This window comes from Balaenoptera musculus, chromosome 4 (genome assembly GCF_009873245.2).
Source record: "Balaenoptera musculus isolate JJ_BM4_2016_0621 chromosome 4, mBalMus1.pri.v3, whole genome shotgun sequence".
In the NCBI taxonomy this organism is placed as follows: Eukaryota; Metazoa; Chordata; class Mammalia; order Artiodactyla; family Balaenopteridae; genus Balaenoptera; species Balaenoptera musculus.
The window spans coordinates 71,910,374-71,929,559 of record NC_045788.1 but is presented as its reverse complement, the minus strand read 5'-3'; positions in this window follow the sequence as shown (position 1 = coordinate 71,929,559).

Below are 19,186 nucleotides of genomic sequence, written 5' to 3'. Positions count from 1 at the left end.
CCAAGCCAGATCCTGAAGCCAGATCTCCTGACTCAGGCCTCTGCTACCTTAGAGCTCAACATAGGATGCCCCCTAAAGAACTTAAACTCTTGGTATTTGGTCCCTTGGGGACTGCTAGTTTGACTGGCTGTTCAGGGTTTAATGACAATGGGTATGGAGAATTGCTTTGGGAGATTGGTAATCCAGGCATATTCTCCAAAACTGCCACTTCTAGGGGGGACATTCAACCCCCGAGGACCCTCTGCATTCTGGCTGGGCCAGTTTCTCCAACCCCAGTTCCCTAGTCCCAGTAATTGCCCCTGCTCTGGCCAGATCCCTCTCCTCACTGTTCCTGCTTCCTCTCCTTGCATAGTCCCCTTTGTCCTGCCCGGAATGCATCCTGCTCTCATCTTCATTTAAGCAATTCCTACCCATGCTTTAAAGCCCATTTCAAGTTCCAGCTTGTCTTCCTCCTGGAGTAGTACTTGTTATCTACTCTAGACCTTTGCCACTCAAGGTGTGGCCACAGACCTGCAATACCAGCCCCACCACAGAACCGCTTAATCAGAGCCCGCATTTTAACAAGGTACCCTGGTGACTGGTATGTACAATCAGGTGTGAGACTCACTGCTCTTAAAGAGCGGTGCTCCAAGTGTAGTCCGAGGACCAGGACCAGCAGCATTAGCATCACCTGGGAATTTGTTAGACATGCCAATTCTTGAGCCCCACCCCAGGCCTACAATCAGAAACTCTGGGGGTGGTACCCAACAATTTGTGCTCTAACAAGCCCTCCACAGGATTCTGATGCATGCTAAAGTTCAAGAAACCATACACAGTCCTTATCTTACCCAGGGACTTCACAGGCATATGTTCATGGTTTAAGGCTCCATATTGCTGTCTTGAAATTCCTGACTTTATCTTTGAACTTGTGTTTTGCAAGTGAAGTCTGATGAGACATTGGAGCCCGCACGTGAACAGAGGAGATGTCCACCACCATTCCTTGCTCCTCCATTTGCATATAGCATTCACAAAGCCCATGAGTGCAGAATGCCAGTGGATCCATAATGCATGGAGTTCAGCCAGACTCAAAGTGAGTACGAGGTAAGTGTGTTTGTTATATCTATGACCGAGTCAGTGGGGTGATGACAGATCTGAGAAGCTACGTTCTCCCTTAGAACTAGAACTTGCTTTGTACACTGAGGAAGGTAATTTAAGAAACACAAATGACCATGGAACCCTATCATATCCTTTCTTACTCAAGTTACTTCCCTACAGCCAATCACTTATGCCGAATATTGTGACACAGAAGGAAAGGGAAAGCGAGGACAACCCATAGTTCCTTTTCCTTTCCATCCTTTCTTTCTCATCAATAAGCCAAAGGTAAAGAGTGTTGGTGGAATGTATGAATGTCAAAAGGTTAAATAAAAACAGCTGCGTCGGGGCTTCCCTGGTGGCGCAGTGGTTGAGAGTCTGCCTGCCAATGCAGGGGACACGGGTTTGAGCCCTGGTCTGGGAAGATCCCACATGCCACGGAGCAGCTGGGCCCGTGAGCCGCAATTGCTGAGGCTGCGCCTCTGGAGCCTGTGCTCCGCAACAAGAGAGGCCACGATAGTGAGAGGCCCGCGCACCGCGATGAAGAGTGGCCCCACTTGCCGCAACTAGAGAAAGCCCTCGCACAGAAATGAAGACCTAACACAGCCATAAATTAATTAATTAATTAATTTTAAAAAAATTAAAAAAAAAAAACTTTGAAAAAAAAAAAAACCAGCTGCGTCTGCTTTTGCAACATTTCCTCTGTTCTGGTAAGATAGAATCAATATACACGTACAAACTGCAAAATGTGAATTGTGTAATTTTGGTGGTTCCAAACGCTAGTTAAATGCTCTTCTTTGCATTACATAATATAAAGATGAAAGGTAAAATTCATGTTAATAATTGAAAAAAAATTTTAATTAGAACAACATAAAATAAAAAACACCACAACAAGTCAAGAGAGACTGCAGAAGAAAGGGAAAAGTTTTATATTTTAGTACCTTTAACAGCATTTTCCTGCTTTTTGAACAAGGGCCTCCACATTTTAATTTTGCACCGGGGCTAGTAAATTATGCAGCCATTTCTGTCCTATCTTGTCCAGTATTCAAATGGGAACACTTCTGAGAATGACATGGAATGCTATTAATAATTCCCTCAGGCCACAGGTACAACTGGGCCTATCCTAAGCAGCCTAGGACATATGGTCATCCTAAATTTAAAAGTCCATAATGGTGAAGGAGGAAGCAAAATAGCAGTAAAGGCATTCTGCTTTCTTTCTGTCAATTGTAGGAAACTTTACAAAATTATATTTTCTAAATGTGCATTGTGTTAACTAGCAGGTTAACTCTAGATGTTTTACCAAACCATACGATGGGCTTGGAAATGGATGATGCCTGCTCTTTCCCTGTTCTTCTGCACATAGTCAGAAGAATCTTCTTGGTTATTTATCTTTAGCTTCCCCAACCCTTGAAACCTCAACTTTTTGTGTGCTTTTGCTTTCCTCTGACATTCTTAAAAGTTTGTGGCATTCTATACACATCCTTGATTTTGTGCCCCTCTTCCCATCTTTGTGTGTGTGCCCTCTTAAAATCGGAGCTCATCAGCAGAAATGCTGTTTTCTTTAGACATTTTTTTTTTTCTTCCTCATCAGGATCATTCACAATTTTAGGCTCTGAATTTTATTTTTAGAACCATCCTTTTTTTAGCCATACTCCTTTTCAGAGATTCTCACCATGAGATCATCTGTTTTGAACTTTTTGAAGTCTGCTTTCTTCAAGTCTGTAAGTCTGAAGATACACATCTGACTTGTCCTGCTTGAATGGGATGGGCACTGTCTTCGAAACTCTCATGAGTTTCGCCTCACTAACAGTTCTTTGCTGGCAGAATCCAGTCTGGACTATCAGTACCCCTTTGCTGTCACCTGTTCCTTTCAAGTGATGAGATTTTCAATCAAGCCACTTAAGAATTTACTAAATATCCTGCTTTTCAAAAAAGTAGGGGACTTATAGACTTCCACTACATGTCTATTTAAAAAGTCAGCAGTTGTCATTGTGTTTTGTCTATAATTTTCCAAAAATGTCTGCAACAGTATCTCCCATCCAGTTTAATCTTCTTAGTATGTGACTATGACATTTCTCCCCTCAATAGGTGGGATCTGTATTCCCATCTCTTAGAGCAGTCTTGGCAGAAGGAATGCTATGTGACTTCGAGGCTAGATCGTAATGTGTGATACAGCTTCTACCTGGTTCTCTCTAGGGACACTCATTCCTGTAACCCAGCAGCCACCCTGTGAGGAAGGCCAAACGAGGTCAGGTGGAGAAGCCACATGGAGAAATCACATGTAGGTGTTTGGAAGACAGCTCGGGTGAGGCCCCAGACAATAACCAGCAACAATGGCCACACTTATGAGCGGAGAGGCCTCCCAAATCAGATGATTAGAGCCTCCCAGACTTCACATCTTCCCAACTGAGGTCCTAGAGATTGTGGCACAAAGACAAGCCATCTCTGCTTTGTCCTCTCCTAATTCCTGATCCACAGAAACTGTGAGAGAGAATACATGATGGTTTTGAAAGCCACTGAATCTTGGGGGATGATTTGTAATGCAGCAATGGAGAACTCATGCAATAAATTAAAAACACATTAACTAAGAAACAAAAATTAAGACTAATTAAGAATGCATCAGACTTCCCTGGTGGCACAGTGGTTAAGAATCTGCCTGCCAGTGCAGGGGACACGAGTTTGAGCCCTGGTCCAGGAAGATCCCACATGCCGCGGAGCAACTAAGCCCGTGCGCCACAACTACTGAGTCGGCGCTCTAGAGCCCATGAGCCACAACTACTGAGCCCATGTGCCACAACTACTGAAGCCCGCGTGCCCAGAGCCTGTGCTCCACAACAAGAGAAGCCACTGCAATGAGAAGCCCGTGCACCGCAGCAAAGAGTAGCCCCTGCTCACCGCAACTAGAGAAAGCCTGCGCGCAGCAACAAAGACCCAAAGTAGCCATAAATAAATAAATAAATTAATAAATTAATTTAAAAAAAAAGAATGCATCATCTCTACCCATTCTTCTGACTGATTGCTACTTGGTTTTACTGCCATTCCAAAAAGCTATCCCTGTAATTTAAATTCCACTCCACCAAGTGGAAGTGAAGCCATGATTGTACTAATCCCCAGTCACTGGGCAGAGATTGTACTCCCTTTTCTATTTTTTTTTTTTTTATAGTTTTTTTTTGGCTTTGGGTTTTTCTTTTTTTTTTAACCCCACATTTGTTTATTTATTTATTTTATATTGGCTGTGTTGGGTCTTCGTTTCTGTGCGAAGGCTTTCTCTAGTTGTGGCAAGCGGGGCCCACTCTTCATCGTGGTGCGCGGGCCTCTCACTGTCGCGGCCTCTCTTGTTGCGGAGCACAGGCTCCAGACGCGCAGGCTCAGTAGTTGTGGCTCACGGGCCCAGTTGCTCTGCGGCATGTGGGATCCTCCCAGACCAGGGCTCGAACCCGTGTCTCCTGCACTAGAAGGCAGACTCTCAACCACTGCGCCACCAGGGAAGCCCCCTTTTCTATTTTTAAAAAATTTTTTGGCCACGGCTGCGCGGCTTGTGGGATCTTAGTTCCCAGACCAGGGATTGAACCCGCATCCTCGGCAGCGAAAGCACAGAGTCCTAACCACTGGACCAGCAGGGAATTCCCTGTACTCCCTTTTATAAATCATACTTTTGTATGACATTTAATCTTGGTTATTAAAGCAGTTAGATCATCCCTGCTTAGTATACTGTGTGAATTTAAGAAAGAGCAAAATTAAAACATTTCTCACATACTTCTCTAGCTGATTAACATAACACGCAATTCTAATTTCAGACCCCCTGCTGGAAAATGTTCCCTCCTAATTTAATTTATTGAGTCAGAGATCATCTGGTTGCAATGAACAGAACCCATTCAAACTGGCTTAAGCAAAAAAGAAAAGTGATTAGAAATAGAGGGATCTGGTGGAACCCAAAGACAGGAAGTGAGGCCAGGCTTCATAAAGAATGATGCCAGAAATGGCAAAACTGATGAGAGCCAGACTGGCTTGTCTCTCCAAATCTCTTTCAAGCTGTATTGTCTCTCTCTTTTTTTAAAATTAATTAATTTATTTATTTTTGGCTGCGCTGGGTCTTTGTTGCTGTGCGCGGGCTTTCTCTAGTTGCGGTGAGCGGGGGCTTCTCATTGCGGTGGCTTCTCTTGTTGCGGAGCACAGGCTCTAGGTGTGCGGGCTTCAGTAGTTGTGGCACACGGGCTCAGTAGTTCTGGCTTGCGGGCTCTAGAGCACCAACTCAGTAGTTGTGCTGCATGGGCTTAGTTGTTCCGCGGCATGTGGGATCTTCCTGGACCAGGGCTGAAACCTGTGTCCCCTGGATTGGCAGGCGGATTCTTAACCACTGCGCCACCAGGGTAGTTCCTCTACTGTCTCTTATATCTGACTCTTTAGGGCACATTCCTCATCTCTCTCTTTCTCTCTCTCCTCCTCCTCCCACATGCCGCCCCCTCCACCCCGACTTCCAGGGAGCAGTTTAGCATATGGTTATGGACACTCTGAAGTCAAAATGCCTAGGTTCAAATACTAGCTCCACTAATGTCATGGACAAATCAATAGTGCTTTAAATCACGGAGCAGAGCTAATTAGTGGTCCTCCCTGGGAGATGAGATGGTTGCATCTGCCCACTCAGTGACAAGCCTGCCTCCAAACTGTCATGAGCTGACCTTTCCCCTGGGCTTGCTTATTCTTTTATTGGTGATTCTTTCTGTAAAGTCTCAGAAACCTTACAATGGCTGATATTCTCATTGTTTTAGGGTGTTACCATTAGACTTTCTTTCTTAGTTTCTGAGCCTTGTGCATTCTTAAGGATCCTTTCAGAGAAAATAAGAGGTTTTTAGGGGGAAATGACCCATGACTGATCATTAGCTCTGTGAAATGATCAGCTTGAAAGGAGGTATAATGTTCCCATCAACTATAAATGAGAAGATTGCTCACAACTTATGGTCCATATTCCCTGTATCCAGTATCTCCATTTCCTCCCCTCTGAGTCAGCCTTTAATGAATTGATTGCTTCCCCCATTTTTTTCTTCATGGAAATTGCTCTCTATGCAAGGTTGTCAGACTTATTTGCAGTTTGAGCCAAAGAAGAAATCTCTTTCACTCCCTCCACTTCCACTAGAAGTAGACAAAACTATCTTAATCCAATCTAATAAAGCTTAGAAGAAAACAAGATATGTGGCCTGTTATTAAATTATTGCTATACTTAATAAACTGTAGATGTCAGAAATAATACATATAAATGCTCCAGGGCATGTGGAGACAATTAACACAATTTACTCCAGTAATAATTATAGGGCCGTTTGTGTTCAATTGATACCCACGAGAAGTATTATACTTTTTGCTGAACTTCCCTGACCAGCCCCTCCAAAGAGGCCACCTCACTTCTCTTCAGCCTATCACTCTAATTCAATATTTTGTGTAGTACTTACTAGTCTCTGATATTTTTATAGTTCTTGTTTATAGTTTTTTACTTATTTATTTTTTACATTTTTTTTTTTTTACATTTTACAATGTAATGTAGAGCAGAACACTTTCCTGTGTCTCTCTCACCACTCTATTCTCAATGCCTAGAACAAAGCCTAGTATATAGAGGCACCTAATAAATATTTGCTGCATTAATGTGCCCCCGAGTGCCCAGAGCCTCCCAGCCTCACTATCAGCTCCTAAAGAGTGTATCATCTCCCATCCTGGACCCTCCTTGGCATGGAATTCTGTTGGCTCTCCATAATCCATGATAGTTGTAGCTGTAGCTATTGCTGCTGCTGGCAATGGTGAGGGTGGCTAGGGGATCAGTTTGCTGGGGAAAAGGAAAGGTAACCTCTGGAGACGTTGCACAGGCTAGCCCCATTTTCAAAAGGCATTTGTTTCCCTTGGACAAACTCTGAAAGAGTCAAGTTTTGCTACAAACTTAGTGTCTAGTTAGAAACCGGTCAGGCACATAGAGCGCAAATTCATGCAGCAGCCCATGAGGTGCATTGAATGCCAGGAAGCACCCAGAAACCAGGCCTAGTGTGTGCTCAGCAATCGGAAGTATAGTTCTAGCAGCACAGGGTACAAAATGGAACTAGATCCTCCTCAAAAACCTCCATATTCCTGAATCCAGTCTTGAGAGCTTAGTCATCTGTGACCTCAACGTCCTTCTACTTGTATCATGTCCAAGGCACACCAAGTCCTCCGCAAACCCTCTTGCTTTGGCCGTTGCACCGCACCCCTCAAGCACTTACAACTTCCTGTTGCAGGTCAGTTACTTATTTACATTTGTCATCATCCCTTCCGTTCGGAGACCATGTCTTGTTATTTTCCTCCCCCTTCCCCAGCATGATGACTTTTTATTTTATTTTACTTTTTATTTTATTTTATTTTATTTTTAACTAAATTTCAGACTTTATTCAGATTTCACGAGTTCTTCCACTAGTGTCCTTTTTCTGTCCCAGAATCTGAGGCAGGAAACCACATTGTGTTTGGTCCTTATGTCTCCTTAGTCTCCTCTGGTCTATGACAGTTTCCCACTTTTCTTTTTTTTTCATGACGCTGACAGTTTTGAGTACTGGTTAGGTGTTTTGTAGTGTGTCCCTCCATTTTTTTTTCTTATGATGAATAATGTAACTTTAAAATTGAGTGATTTGTCTAAGGCCAAAGAACAAGGTTTTTGTTTTTGTTTTTGTATTGCAGTATAATTGCTTTACAATGTTGTGTTAGTTTCGGCTGTACAATGAAGTGAATCAGCTATACATATACTTATATCCACTCCCTCCCACTCCCACCATCCCACCCAGCTAGGTCATCACAGAGCACCGAGCTGAGCTCCCTGTGCTATACAGCAGGTTCCCACTAGTTATCTATTTTACACATGGTAGTGTATATATGTCAATCCTAATCTCCCAGTTCATCCCACCCTCCCTATCCCCCGCTGTGTCCACCCCATCCGTCCTCTACGTCTGCGTCTCTATTCCTGCCCTGCAAATGGGTTCATCTGTACCATTTTTCTAGAGTCCACATGTATGCGTTAATATACGATATTTGTTTTTCTCTTTCTGACTTACTTCACTCTGTATGACAGACTCTAGGTCCATCCACATCTCTACAAATGACCCCATTTCGTTCCTTTTTATGGCTGAGTAATATTCTATTGTATATATGTACCACATCTTCTTTATCCATTCATCTGTCGATGGACATTTAGGTTGCTTCCATGTCCTGGCTATTGTAAACAGTGCTGCAATGAACATTGGGGTACATGTGTCTTTTTGAAATGACCCACCTCCTAGAGTAATGAAAATAAAAACAAAAATAAACAAATGGGACCTAATTAAACTAAAAGCTTTTGCACAGCAAAGGAAATCATAAACAAGACGAAAAGACAACCCTCAGAACGGGAGAAAATATTTGCAAATGAAGCAACTGACAAAGGATTAATCTCCAAAATATACAAGCAGCTCATGCAGCTCAATATCAAAAAACAAACAACCCAATCAAAAAATGGGTGGAAGACCTAAATAGACATTTCTCCAGAGAAGGCATACAGATGGCCAAGAGGTACATGAAAAGACGCTCAACATCACTAATTATTAGAGAAATGCAAATCAAAACTACAATGAGGTATCACCTCACACCGGTCAGAATGGCCATCATCAAAAAATCTACAAGCAATAGATGACTTTTAATAATTTAAAAAACATACTATCAGCCTAATCTTTATGTCTTCCTAAGCAACAATGCTAATCTAGAGAAAGACTAGGGCTCATACATAAATATAAAATGTAATGGAGAAATATAGGGGATGGTAAAACAGTGCATTTTTATCCCTAGTTCCTGGTTGTTTGGCAACTCCCATATCAAAGGCCAAGCCTGGGGGCCTCACCTCCTAACTCCTTCCACAGCATAGAGAAGAGCCCTACTTTCGTCATGATGGCCAGGCTATGAAGGTGCTGCCCTATGGAAGTTGGAGGATATGATATAAGATGAAGAGGTGGGGATCCTCCCCCTCCTGCTCCAGGGGGCAGTTGGAGAAGGAAAAGAGATGAAAACTGTGGAAGGAAATAATCAGGTTGGAAGTTTATAGTTTACTTTATCCCCCAAGTTTGAAATCCAGGCCAGTGGAGATGCTAGATGGCTTTGGGGGAAAGCCAAAAGCAAAGATTTTTTATGAGCCTTTCATTCCATGGTGGTCTCCTGTGAGGGAATCAGCTTGCTCCCCATTACTAACAGGAGGAGGTCACATTAAGAGCTGAAAACTTCAAACAATGGCCAGCATTAGTGCTTTCAGGCCTCACTCCAGGCTCATATGCCATGGAAGGGCCCCTAAGTCCCCATATGCCCCTTGGAAAATACAGATGGTAGCTGAGGTACAAGTGAGTGGGCCTGACAGGGGTCTCCCGGAGAGGGACAGAGTGAGCCCACATCAGAGGCCTTAGGGCAGATGGGGAAAGTGGCTGAGACTCAGAGGGTGTGAGCCAGCAGGGTACCCTGGGCCCTGACTGAACCACAAGGTCTCCTGTGGAAGCCAGAAACTGGTCAGACACCTGGCTAGCAATAGGAACCCACAGGGCCCAGAGGCCAGCACACGACAAGCAAGAGCTCCAGGGCCACTGCCACCACCTTTGGGTGGGACAGGGGGAGGGGAAAGACATCAGAACTTCTAAGCATTTAGCTCCATGGGCCTCTCAAAACTGGAACAGACTGAGCTACTCTTGATTGGCAAGTTACCATTATCTTTACTCCCTTTACTATACAACAGGGACAGGATTCATGAGAAAGATTAGATCAGTCATAGAAAAAATCCTGCATTTTCTCTTCATTTCTGAGTGGTGTGTACAGACTTGCAACTGTACTACATATATTTATCAAGTATTTGCTCTCTATCTGAAGCTTTATAAAAGAATGGCCTAGTGTTATGACTACCAGTGACACCAAAAAAGTGAGTGTCTTTAGAACTCTTTTAAAAATTGATATCTAGCAAATGGATGTGGTTCCAAGATAACCCCAAGTTTGAAAGAGTACTTCAGTTGGTACCATCAAGCACAAAAGACATCTTCCTGCTTGGCTTGTACAAAGCCGCAGTAGGATCCCCACGTGTACTAAGATGAGTCCTCTCAGGGCTGTCTTCCAGCTTCCTACCCTCCCCTGTGAACTGCAGACAAATTTAGAGAAAAGCAAGGCAAGGAGAAAACTCCAACAGAAGGGCAAGTTGATAAACATGCCTATTTATCACTGCACAATCCTCTGCCTTTTTTATCCTATTGATTTTCATGCTCTGCTGTGTATGCCACTGTGTCTAGGGGAACGAGTGTACTTGTGAGCAACCTTGCAGTTGAGTGGAGATAACTTAGGTAAATTAGAACTTCAGTCAAACTCTCCCCAACCCCAACCTGTCCTCTGGTCCCCACTCTTCAGGAGAAAGAACCATGTGTGGTAGAAGGGGGTGGAACCTGTCTGCAAGTCTCCATCCATTACCATCTGTGTGTTCCCGTTGACTGTGAGCTATGGAGGTCCAGGGCTCTGCAGTGTATCCATCTCAGCAGCCTTCAGCTATTTCCCCAGTGTCAGATGAATGAGTGATGCGTGAAATAATGCATGAATGAGTCTGAAGCAGAGCTGGTAGCCCAACTCTCTTAGAAGACAGTAAATCCCCATGGGCTTGATGTGACTGGGGAAAGGTCAAGAAGCATATCAGTCTTTCATGGGGGAGATTTGTTGGTCCCTGTCTTCTCCTCGCCTATGAAACATGTCTGGGGAAGCATAGAGGATCTTGGGGTAGCCTGAGATCCTGGCATGACAGTGAGAGCTCTAGGGTAGCCCAGATTATTCCTGATCCAGAGGAGCCTCAAGAATCTGGGATGATTCTAAGATAAAGATTCTAGGGCCTTCAAAGTACACTCAGGTTCCACTTACCTGACAAGAACCCCTGGGGGGATTGTGGGACCATAGGGAGGGTTGGGGAAAAAAGGGAGAGACCCTGCATGCCTTCAACTGTCATTTCAATGAGGGAGAGTACAGAAGGATGGGAATTCCTTGAGAAAAGGACTATGAGAATGAGCAGGGAGAAAGAGGTAAGAAATGGAGAAGGGCCTCAGAGAGGGCTGGGGGCTCCTGCCTCAGAGAGGCAGGAGGGAATGATGGAGAATTGGGGTCCCAAGGGCTGTGGTCACAGCAGTTTGAGGGTTGGGAGTCATTGCTGATGTGGGGAGGGAGAAGGCAGAAGTTGCTACATGTTAGAAATGCCAAGGAACCTTTGTAAAATCAGAGACACAAGAGCCAGAAAGCCTCAACTCTCCAACACCCTCCTTTTTTTTTTTTTTAACAAGAACACTGAGGCCATAAGTCAAGCCAGTATCAGGGCCATACAACCCAATAGCCCAGGGCTATGGAGGTAGGGCTCGGGGGTGAAGGCTCCTGTACGTTGCCCCCTGAGTCTCGTGCAGCACCTCTGGACCCCCAAGAAGACGCAGTTTGACTGAAGAAGTAGCCAGAGTAAAGAAGAAGGATAAAAGGATTCAAAAAAGTCAGGAAGTCTATGAAACTTTGCCCAATAATAATAGACACCATTCAGTGAACAGTATTTAATCCTGTTAAAGCTTTGGAAAGAACTGGCAAATCACTGAGCCTTTCTTGAGTAGAAAGGAATTTCTGATGAAAGAATTTAATTGAGGCCACTGCCCTTCCCCAGAGGATCCCAGAGCAGCCATGAACATCAAGTGTAGCTCTTCTGAGATGCCAGCAAGACTCCCTGTGCCTCCCCAAACCCCTACTTCCCCCACCCCAAAAGAAACCAAACTCTCCTCAGCATGATCCCAAGGACAGGATAAATACATTTCTAATGAAGGATGTATTCATTATGGGTTTAGACTCTACTGTTTCTGGGCTTTCTTTAAACAGTCAACCAATTGAAGGAAGAACTAGGCCTGATATGAAAACTCACACAAGAGGCTCCTATTGTCTAGGACCATAGGTCTAGAGCACCCTCCCCGAGGGCTCTGTGAGACAAGGGAGCACAAATATCAATGCTCATTTCTCTGCCACCTGGTGTTACCGGGGTCTTCACGGTAACAAGGACCCAGAGAGAGCGTGCTTTATGTGTTTTGGACTCAGAGATTAGAGATGGCGCCGACAAATCTGAGAGCACGTGAGTCAGGTTAGGAGAAGGAGAAACTGCTGTCAGAGGAAGCTCATTGCAGCGTTGTTATCTGTGGCAAGGAAGTTGAAGGTCACCCAGAGTCCACTGTGGAGAGAGAGAGAGGGGAAAGCTGGCTCGAAGTGCACAGAGCAGCACACATAGATTTTAAAAGCACAGTGCTGGGGGAAGAAGGGAGAAAAAGAATGTGCATATGACACAGCACCATTTACATAAGATAAAAACACATCACAGGAAATACACAAAAAGATATAGGTTAAATCCATGGTTGCCTATAAGGGAAGGAGAATGGGAGGGGTGCACGGGGGAAAAAGGGAATGAACTCAGGAGCAGGGACTTGTACAGACCAAAGATGACACTGTGCCTTGAGGTCCATGGGAGTTGGGGTGGCATCCAAGGGCCCTCCTTAAGAAGATCAAAGTCTTTCCTTGTGAGCTTCAGGAAAAAGTCCAAATAAACTAGTGCTCTAGGTTCTTTTCCTACTCTCTGAAGACGGCCTAATCCTTCAGGAAGGAAATCTGCCTGTGCCTGGTGTGTGATCTTATGGGGGCTGAAGGGCCAGTGGGCCCGGAGAAGAGGGGCCTCTTCCACTCAGTTGCCTCTTGGATGTCACAGCCTATCTGGGGGACTATGGCTTAGGATTCCAGGTGTCTTTAGGGGTACAGGATGGTGGCCCCCAATGAGATAGCAGCAGTAGAAAGAAGTGCTACTATCCACCAGAAAGGATGCATGCTCATGACACTGATGGAACCTTCTAATTAGCTCTGAAACAAATTTTATGCTTGGAGAGGGAGGAAGTCCCCAGAAAACTCTTGGGGTGCATATAATCAATTTGCAGATAAGTAAACTGAGGCTTAAAAAAGTTAGGCAGTTTGCTTAGGTCATGCAACTAATAAGTGGCAGAGGCAGGATTTAAACCTTGGTGTGTGACTCCAAAACCTGAGCTCACTGCCAGGTTATAATGCCTCCAGCCTAAGTCTTTGTGTCTCACACACACACACACACACACACACACACACACACACACACACTTACATAGGCATGTTACCAAAGTTACATGTCATGAAACAAAATCATACTCTGGTTGCTTCTTCCAACCTGAGCCCTCAAGGACACTGTGGAACAGTATTTCTCAGGGGCAGACAAGGGCAGTTGGGATCACCGCAGAGTTCCTTGTGCAAAACCGAGAAGAATGGTAAGGAGAAGACAGGGGTGGGAGGTGGAGCACAGGGGAGAAAATGGGGAGGTTTCCCCGTGTGTAATGTGGCTTCAGAAATAGCCATTGAAGACAGATCAGAGAAACGCTTTGCAGCAGACACGTCCTTCTGTGTAATTCCATCTGAGGCCAAGAGAAGAGATGAAGAAAATGACTGTCATCCACGCACTGACTAGTGGGTCCACATGTACTAACTCTTCCCGGAAGCACCTCTCACGGCGGATGGTGATGGGAGAAGAGGTAGTGGAATTTCAGGGGCTAAAGGGATATTAAAGATCATCTCAATTAACTCTTCAGTGGGCGGTGGAGAAACAATTACTTGCACCAGGCCACCCAAGAACAAGAAACTAGGCCTCTGGCTCCCGGGCTGGTGCTTGCCCACCTTGCCACATGGCTGCCCTCGTCAAGTCAGCTTGGAGGGACGACCCGCTACGGCCCACCAAAGACCCTGCTCCTCCCTCTCTGCTCCTTCTCTGCCAGCATTCCCACTCTCTCTGGGAAATGACTGCTTCTCAGGAGAAGGACGAGAGGCAGTGAGGCCAAGAGACGCCTCTTGGATTGGAGGGCAAGCACCCAGGGGTGAGATTCTGGACAGATGAGCAGTTTGGCCACGGCTGACCTCCTTCCACGCACCTTCTTTTCCAGCCTCTTCTTCAGGAAGCCCTCCCCACATCTTCTAAGCCTGCCCACTCTTTCTTTCTAAACCTGGGGCAGGGGCCATGACCTTACTTTTTAAAATTCTGGTCAATTTATTTTTCAAAGAAAGACCCAGGCCCTGTTACAACCACATAGGGGGCTCTCTCGGCAGGAGAAGCAGAGCCTGTCAAAACAGATTTTCTTTCTTTCCACCAAAGCAAGAGACACTCCCAAAACACAAAAGACACTGAGAATCCTGTCTCCTTGAGGGATTTAATTATTGCCGGTAGTTGTTCTCCTCTTCGGCAGTGGCATCTTTGCCTCACTGCTTCTGGAGAAGGGGGACATAGAATTTCAATTCTTAGCCAGGCTGGGCGAGAGCCATTCCCCCAGAGGCACTCAGCGGGAGGTAAGATAAGTTGCCACCTACACAGTTTCAGAGGCTCTGAGCCTCCAAACACAGCCACTATTCACTAGCTGATCCCTGAAGTCCACCATCAATTTTATTTTTTTAGCTTTGGAGTTTTTGACTGTCAAAATTCAAATATTCCTGGAAGGGATGATAGTTATGACCAGCCATTTGCAACTTAGTAGAATTTTTTTTCAGATCACACTCCAAAGGGCATTTTTTAGAGTGAGAGAGAAAATCAGATGGCCTAGGAAGGGAAGAAAGTGGAGGGAAAAGGGTCCACAAATGAGAGGGTAGGGAAGGGCCCAAGAGGAGGCTGGAGCACAGAGGGCAGACGCAGCATGCCTCACCGGCTGGCCTAGAGCCCTGGATCTCAGTGTGCGCTCGGCTTCAGCAGCGCCAGTGCCACCTGGATCCTGTCAGACGCGCAGATTCTGGGGCTCCATCCCAGACCTACTGAATCAGAAACTCTGGGGGCAGGGCCCAGAAGTGTCTGTTTTGACAAGTCCATACATGACTGACTTTGAGGCATCGTCAAGGCTGAGAAGCACTGGCTTGCAGCACCTGTCCTATGCAGCAGGACCGTTCCTATACCCCGCTGCTCATCAAGCTCGACTTCTCTGATTTGCCTTCTTCTCTCTGCCCTGTAAGAGTGACGCATGAGAAACCACCACCCTGTGTGGCCAGGAGAGTGCTCAGCACGCTGGAAACCTCTGTAGCCATAAGAGGTGGGATGGTGACAGAGCAGGGCCGCCTTTGGCCAAAAGAACAAGGGCTTGGGGTGGAGCCTGGGGAATTGCTGATGAAGTCTGACGAGTGAAAGTGAGGGAGCAACTGAAGGAAGTTCCCCAGAGCAGCCACCTGGGCTTCTGAGAAACTCGAGTGGGGATCATGCTGAGTGAGGTAGAAATATGGAGACAGAAGTCTGCTCAAGCCCTGACTGGGGTCCCATAGGGTGTGGGTTCTGGGCCATGAGGCACCACTGGGTGCCTCCCTTCCCTCCACATCAACTCTCCTTGGGTCGATATGCTCAAGATGCATCTCTTAGGCCAGTTCATCTCCTGCTTATCCCCACCATCCCTCAACTCTCAATCCCCATGCCTTGCCCAGGCAACCCTGTGGCAGAGGCAAGGAGGAGCCCCAAGGAATCAGACGGTGAAGCCTGAAGCAATCCTCTGCAAATTGGACATGGTTTTGAAGTCCCCTTCCCTGCTCTATTTTTCTCCATAGACCTTGTCAGCATCTGAAATATTATGGGGTGGTTTTTGTTTTGTTTTGTTTTTTGGTCTATTTCCTTCTACTAGAGTGTGAGCCCCATGAGGGCAGGGTTTTGTTTTTTTTTTTTTACTGTGTACTGTTTATTTACCTTTCAATCCTCAGGGCTTAGGACAAGGCCTGGCACACAGTAGGCATTCAATAAATATTTTTTGGAAAAAAGTGAATGAATCTTAAATTTGTTCCATGATCTATCAATACTTACTTTAACATAAATATTATCCCTCCCCAATACTTGAGTAAAAATTGATGTCTCACATCTTCCACAAAGTGAGGGCTTCAATGCCTGTACATACCACAGCTCCAGGCTCCACTACAGAGTGAAGCTTCACTTCTGATCAGACAGCCAGGATGAGAGAGGACGAGGCTGGGAGGGTCAGGGCCTCCTTGTGAAGGGAGGGTCAGTCACCAAGGCTCTTGTCTCTGGCCTCAGCCAGAGCAGTGTCTCTGGGAGGTGGAAGTGCAGGAAAGTTATAGCTCAGTGACAGACGATGTACACAAACTTGTCTACCCAGTGCCTGGCACACAGTGGACACCCAGGTTAGCAAAATCTCTATTTGCATCTGAACTCCAGTGAAATCTTGATGAACAAGACATTCAGGAAACAGCCTTGCAAGATGTGCTCTCCTTGACCTCAGGAACTGGGTCTTAGTTCCTATGTTTCCCTGGTACTTGGCACAGTATGTGTCTAGAAGGCCTAAATGAATGCTTGATGAATGAAACATACTGTTTCCATTGATATTTTTTCTGGATATTAAATTATATTTCAGGCCTTGTGGCTGAAAATCATTCTAAAATGCATTTTGCAACATTTCTATGTTAGCGAGTGAAGAGTACTGAACTTCGTCGCATCTTCCTACACAAAATCACAGAATCTTGCAAGTGGTCATCAGCAAGTACCGCAACTTCCCTGATCATGTATCACTGAGGGATGCAAAAAGGGTGTGTGAGATTGAATTTGTTTTAAGCTTCAGAAATCATGGGGTGTTAAAAGAATTCCCTGCTCTTTTTTCTTAAATCTCAGGTTTAGAGCTCATAAGGGACTAAGATCATCTAGCCCCAGTAGCCTAACTTGACAAATGGAGAAACCAAGGCCCAGAGAGGGGAAGGGCACTCAGTATGTGAAAAACATTGTCAGAACTGGAACCTTGCTCTTTTGCTCCCCAATTCGACACTCTTTCCATTTTGTTGATTTGTCTCTGTCTCCTAAGACTAGAAAGCAGAGAAAAATTCTGATTAATTCATGTTTAAATTCTATATTAAGGGAAAAATGTAAATTTCTTGCTAAGGATATGTTTATTGAACTCTTTATACTTAGTACTGTCTTAGCTACTGCAGGGGACAAAGCAGACACAAAACCGTCCCTATCTATTGCATGTTGATGATCATGATGATAATGGTAAGTTTCAATTTTTGAGTACATGTTCTATAAAAGCACTGGGTGCTTTACATGTGTTACCACAAACAATTCTCACAGCAGCCTTATAAAATAGACTTCTATGTTAGGCCTCTTTGGGTTGCTCATGACAGAAACCCAACTCATACAAGCTAAAGATAAAATGGAATTAATGGCACACATAAATGAAAATACCAGGAGCTGTCTAGTTTCTGGGTAGGCTGGATCCATGTGCTCAAACAATATTATCAAAAATTTCTCTCTCCTTCCATCTCCTCTGTGTAAGCTTCACTCTCTAGTATATTCTTTCCACGTGATAGAAAAGATGAGCCCCAGTAGCTCTGACTCCCATGAGCCTTACAGTTTATCATTTCAGAAGGCAAGAGCCCTATTCTGACCTGACATCCACATGAGCCCTCCTCAAGACCTCAATGGATGCTCTTTGGGTTATATGAGCACATCTGCATCTATCATTATATCTAGAAAAATGAGATACTTTGGCCACTCCATATCTCCATATGGTGGAGGAGAGGGTCTTTTATCAGGGGAATGGAGGAGGAGCAATTCATAATCCCATTTTACATAGGTTGAAACTGAGACTTACAGAAATTAAGTAATTGCCCAAGGCCACGGGGCCTGTTAGAGGCAGAGATGGGATATAAATGCAAAGTATTTGTCTCCACAGCCTATGCTTTTAATTTTTCCTGATTTTTTTTTTTGGAAAAAAATCATACTTTAAAATTCACCATTTTAAAAGTGTACAAGTCAGTGAAAAGCCTGTTTTAATCATCATCCCAACTTTGGTGTGATTGGTGCTCAGTTGTGAAGTATGTGGTAAGTAATTTGTTACTATTAATGGTTGAATTACCAAAGTTATTGAATGATTTACTTTTAAAAATAGAAATCAGAATTAATTAAAGATTACCCATCTAATAATGTCGTCTTCATTTCCTTGTACTACGATATACTCTTTTAGATATAGCCAGCAACAGTCCTGCTGAAGAGGGTGCTGTCACCCATTTTTAGTGTTTCCTGGGGAAAAAAATGGTACAGCTTGGAGTACTGCTGTGTCTTCCCATAAATAAAGCTTTCCACATTATAAGAGAGAATGGACATGCCCTCCAAGAAAGATACAGAGTATCTAGAAATATTAGTAGAAGTGACAAATCTGTTCAGCAACATTGCAGATTATAAGATTCAAATTAAATCAATACCATTTCTAGATTCCAGTGATGAAGACTAGAAAGAAATACAATGGAAAAAGAGAGAGAGAGCGCGCTCATTCCCTGAAGAATAAAACATTAAGTATTTTGCATTTAACCTAAAAGGACATGCAAAAATCTATTCAAAGAAAATTACAAACCTCTTATGGGGGGGAAAAAAAGACTTATTGAACAAATAGAGCTTTTGGCTGGGAAGATTCTATCTGGTAAATGATACAAAAGCTAATGCAATCTTGGGCCACATTAATACTCTGTTTTAGAAGGAGAGAGGTGGTAATCCTGCTTCCCCTAAGTTGCTCAGACCACACTCTTAGGGAAACCCAAACAAACTATGATAGAACATGTCTTCGGGGCGGTGTTGTATGTGGCCAGGCTGGCAACAGGTCTGGAAACCACGTTACACAGGGAACCGAGCAGGTTTCATCTGGATGTTAGAGAACTGTGGTCATTTCCAATGGGTTAGAGAAGATTTAGAGGTGAGGTGAAAGGCTGTGGCACAGAAGTATTAGACTTGCTCTGTGAACAAAAATTATAGGAAGAGAGATGTTGGCTCGAATAAGGTAGCGGCTTTCTGAAAGTCAGAACTGCCATTGATCTCAAGTACATAACCTTAGGTAGAGTTCCCTGTGCTATACAGTGTGTGCCCATCAGTTGTCTATTTTATACATAGGGAGGGGATATCTGTATGTGTACGGCTGATGCATTTTGTTATGCAGGGGCAGCTGACACAACATTGTAAAGCAACCATACTCCCAATAAAAATTCATTTTAAAATAAATAAATAAATAAAGTAAATAACCTTGTGAAGCAGGCA